General features: G+C 50.4%; 4 non-coding genes across 4 annotated transcripts; 3 read left to right on the plus strand and 1 right to left on the minus strand.

Annotated features, from left to right (window-relative positions):
- Positions 1–689: 689 nt before the first annotated feature.
- Positions 690–761, plus strand: TRNAP-CGG. The gene has a single exon. It is a non-coding gene; the product is annotated as a tRNA-Pro (tRNA).
- A 523-nt stretch (positions 762–1,284) lies between these two features.
- Positions 1,285–1,356, plus strand: TRNAD-GUC. Its single transcript has one exon. It is a non-coding gene; the product is annotated as a tRNA-Asp (tRNA).
- A 597-nt stretch (positions 1,357–1,953) lies between these two features.
- TRNAG-UCC lies at positions 1,954–2,025 on the minus strand. The gene has a single exon. It is a non-coding gene; the product is annotated as a tRNA-Gly (tRNA).
- A 597-nt stretch (positions 2,026–2,622) lies between these two features.
- On the plus strand, positions 2,623–2,694 carry TRNAW-CCA. The gene has a single exon. It is a non-coding gene; the product is annotated as a tRNA-Trp (tRNA).
- The last annotated feature ends 2,020 nt before the right edge of the window (positions 2,695–4,714 follow it).

A 4,714-nucleotide genomic window follows, 5' to 3' on the forward strand; every position in this document is an offset into this window, starting at 1 on the left:
GAGACTAGTCGCCTGGCCTTGCGCCCCGCCCCACTGCAGGGTGGAAAGCCTGTCCCACTCCAGTCACCCAGCTCAATAACGCCCTCCACCGTGGGTCTCCTGGGCCCCAGAAATCGTTCCCTCTTTCCCTCGCCTGGGCACTGCCACGCGGTCTGGGGAACCCGTAGACTATCGACGGGTCTGGCCCGGGGTTTGCCCTGCCCGTTAGCCCAGGAGGATAGACAGACACGGGGAACTGGTGTTCCCCTAGTGATTTCAAGGCTCATTAACTGTCTCCGACCCGTCCCGAAAGCAAGAAACTCCACCACTTCTCTTCAAAGCTCTGCAACGAAGGACTAGGTCCAAGGACCGCAGGCGGAGGCGGGAATTGTCAAGATCCCAGGTTACGGAATGGCACCGAGTCGGTGACCAAAGGAAGCAGGAACCCGGGTGTTCAAGGCAGTCCTCCAGGGCGGCGCGGGGGCTAGGCTGAGGCCACTCCCTCCCACTTCCTCGACGCTATTTCCTGGGAGGAGTTGGAGCTCGCGGCCCGGAGCCAAGGGACTCCCAGACCCGTGCTCCAAAATACTAGGCTTGGGGGAGGCTGGTTCCTGAGCGGCGCCAGGACCGTTCTGCCATGCATAGTGGACCCAGCACTACAGCTAGCCTGGCACGACCTCTAGGGCGGTTCGCAACGGCACTCGTACGTCGGCTCGTTGGTCTAGGGGTATGATTCTCGCTTCGGGTGCGAGAGGTCCCGGGTTCAAATCCCGGACGAGCCCTCCTTTACGTTTTGCTCAAACAAGAGTGTCTTCAAGGAATGTGTTACCTGACCAGCGCTGCAGGAGGCTTGACTGGAAATCATCAATGTACAGTAAGCTCTTTTGTGGCACCGGGGTAACAGAAAGAATCTCAGTCCCCAGACCCGCCTGGCATGTCAGGAAGAGAGGAGGCACGCCCAGACTTGGGCAGGACGCTCCCTTTCTGCCTCTTGACTTCCTGCATGGTGTCTCAACTCCGCCACTACAGCCTGGTTTCGGTTTGATTGACACCCATCAATCTATAGGTGTGGATGACAGTGTTCGGGAGAGCCCAGGAACTGTCAGAACTTGGTTCTCTGCAGCCCTGGAGGTACTCTGTCTCTTTCGGTCACTCCATCTGACGATCGGTGCCTGAAATACACCTACAGTTTCTGGTCGGCGTTTCTTGGTGGTCGGAAGAACAGAACCCTTAGGAACTCTGCTGTCAGCAAGCCGAGTGTAAAGTCCCAGATCAAGGATTCGGAGACCATCGTCGACGGGTCACTCCTCGTTAGTATAGTGGTGAGTATCCCCGCCTGTCACGCGGGAGACCGGGGTTCGATTCCCCGACGGGGAGAATCCGAATACTTTTGCTTTCATTAAATCCCTCCTGGCCCCTGGGATGGAGCTAGAAAAAAGAGGGAAAGGAGGAGGGGAGGAAAGTTTGGCCTACCTCTCCAGCTTGCATTCTAAGTTTCCATTTTAGTTCAAGCAACTTGGAGTTCAAACGTGTACCTAAAGTGGCCACTATCTCCTCCGCTCAATATGTTCATTAGTGCTCAAACTTGATCTAGCTTGCTCCCTCCTTGACGGCAGTGCGCATTTCCAGTCTCTGCTTGAACCTGGGCAAGCAGCTTTGGCCCCCGGCTGTCCAGGGTGCAGAGCCTGGGCTTTTGTTTCCTTTCGCCTCCCTGCGTTTTGTGGATTCGCACGGCGATCCGGGAACAGTAGGCAACCCCGGGCCGAAATTCCGACTGGCTGCTCTCACCTGGAGGGGCTTGCAGGGCGCATCCGCCAGGAGCGCGGTGGTCCGGCAGTGGTCGCAGGTGTAGCGGAAAGCGGGTTCTTTCGGAGAGGAAGGTTCCTCAGGAAAACCTCACGAAAATCCTCAACGATGGTGGGGCCCAGAAAACACGAGAAGGAAAAGAGGGAAAAAAAATTAAAAAAAAGCACTTGCGTTGGCCGGGAATCGAACCCGGGTCAACTGCTTGGAAGGCAGCTATGCTCACCACTATACCACCAACGCTTAGATACCACCGTTTCCTTTCATACCTCATGTTGATTGCGATGATTCGGGTTGGACCCGTGCGGAGCTAGGGAAACAGCATCAGCGAGATCCAGGTAAAAGTAATGGCTGCTGTCGTCTGCCCGGCGCAATTGTGAGTGACCTTCACCGCTAGTGCGCGCCACCCCACATGAACCTGTAGGGTTATGCCCAGTCTACAGACGAGGAAACCAAGGTCCAAAGAAGTTGAGTCACCGGCAGAGCTGGGATTACATCTAAGATCTCTCCAGGGGGCGAGAACTGCAGCGGCATCATGATGATTTATCATCTCCAGAAAAAAAAAAAAAAAGAGTCCTAGACGCATAAAAATCGCTTCTCTGTAGAGTGGGCTCAATGAGCTCAATGTGATTCAAGTTAAGGAACTGGGCCCTAAGTCAAATGCGCCTAAACACAATTTGCCTCTTTATTATTTATTCAGATTCCCACGTACGTGCGCCCACATCTCGTCAGCTGGTGCCTCGCAGAAATGCGCTGACAAATCTTAAAGATGCGGCTTCATGACAAAAAGTCCTCCCCTTATTGCTGTTCAAGAGACCCCTCAAATCAGGCTGTTGGGCAGGCCTCGTGGCGCAACGGTAGCGCGTCTGACTCCAGATCAGAAGGTTGCGTGTTCAAATCACGTCGGGGTCAAACAAAACATTGTTTTCCCTAATCAAATAGATTTACGGTGTCATTTTTAGGGACAGGACAAAAAAACCTCCTCAGTAGAAGGATAGGAGGGGAATGAGACAAATGTGAACGTTATTCAGAAGTTGGGTACAATTTCAGTTGGGTACAGACTTTCAGCACTATGTGATATATCCCTGAGGCAAAACTGCACATGTACCCCTAAAGTCTATAAAAGTAAAAATAAATTTAAAAATTAAAAAAATTCCTGTTGTACGGAAATTTTCTAAGAATTTTTTTCAATTATTATTGTTTGTTTGTATCTTTTTTCCCTTGAGATGGAGTTTCTCTCTTGTTGCCTAGGCTGGAATGCAATAGCACTACTTCAGCTCACCGCAACCTCCGGCCATGGGTTCAAAAGGATTCTCCTGCCTCAGCGTCCGGAGTAGCTGGGATTACAGGCATGCACCACCACGCCTGGCTAATTTTATATTTTTAGTAGAGAGGGGGTGTCTCCATTTTGGTCAGGCTGGTCTCGAACTCCCAACCTCTGGTGATCCGCCCGCCTGGGCCTCCCAAAGTGCTGGGATTACAGGTGTGAGCCACCGTGCCCGGCCTTTTTAAATGTTTTTAATAATCTCTGCTGTTCTATGTATGTTTACTTAACACTGAACATAAGGATATTAAATACAAATATTACCTTTCTCCAGACTTCCCAGCAGTCACTAGAAGCCCAGGACCACGTGCCTTTTGGCTGCTTCCAGTAAATCGAAAAACAAAACCGGTGGGGCGGGGTGGTTCATGCCTATAATCCCAGCACTTTGGGATGCCAAGGAGGGCAGATCACCTGAGGTCAGGAGTTTGAGACCAGCCTGGCCAACATGGTGAAACCCATCTCTACCAAAAATACAAAAAAATTAGCCAGGCATGGTGGCACATGCCTGTAATCCCAGCTACTCGGGAGGCTGAGGCAGGAGAATCGCTTGAGCTTGGGAGGCAGAGGTTGCAGTGAGCTGAGATCATGCCATTACTCTCCAACCTGGGGGACAGAGTGAGGCTTCGTCTCAAAAAAAAAAAAAAGGGAAATACACTTACAGTCCTTGTTTCTCTAACTGGTCATGTAGTGGTAGCTGATAACTAGCTTCTTTTTTTTTTTTGAGATGGAGTCTCACTCTGTCACTCAGGTTGGAGTGCAGTAGAGTGCAGGTGATCCACCTATCTCGGCCTCCCAAAGTGCTGGGATTACAGGCGTGAGCCACCATGCACAGCCATTTACAAAATATTTTTAGTAGAGACGGGGTTTCATCATGTTGGCCAGGCTGGTCTCAAACTCCTGACATCAGGTGATCCTCCCGCCTCAGCTTCCTAAAGTGTTGGGAATATAGGTGTGAGCCACCCCACCTGGCCTAAGTAGCTGCTTCTACTATCCATTTTGTCTTTCCATTGTCTTCAGCAAGCCCCTCAACTGGTCCTGGTTCTTTCCCTGGTAGGGAGACCCAAACCTTGTTCCTGAAGGGTCTAAGTCACTAGTAATCCTACCTGAATTGAGTGCTTGTAGTTTTCCACTGACCTTAAAATCTGTATTGGTCTGCTCAGACTACTATATAACAAAATGCCACAGACTGGGTGGCTTAAACAACAGACATCTATGTTCTCACTCTTCTGGAGGCTCAAAGTCCAAGATCAAGATGTTTACAGGGTTTGTGTCTGCTGAGGCCTCTCTTCCCGGCTTTTACACGCTGCCATCTTGCAGTGTCCTCACATGGCCTTTCCTCTGTGCAGACAGGGAAAGAGAGAGCTCTGGAGTCTCTCCCTCTTCTCCTAAGGATGCCAGCCTTGCAGGATTAGGACTTCACTCAAAAGACCTCATTTAACCTTAACTACCTCCCTAAAGGCTCTGTCTGGAAATACATTTACCTTGGGTGTTAAGGCTTTATCATATGGATTTTGGAGGGACACAATTTCATCCATAACAACTACAGAAAAAAATGGTAGAGAAACAATGTACATAGATCTAATTCTTGATTTTTTTTTTTTTTTTTTT

The sequence above is a fragment of the Mandrillus leucophaeus genome, unplaced genomic scaffold, assembly GCF_000951045.1.
Source record: "Mandrillus leucophaeus isolate KB7577 unplaced genomic scaffold, Mleu.le_1.0 Scaffold46, whole genome shotgun sequence".
Classification (NCBI taxonomy): domain Eukaryota; kingdom Metazoa; phylum Chordata; class Mammalia; order Primates; family Cercopithecidae; genus Mandrillus; species Mandrillus leucophaeus.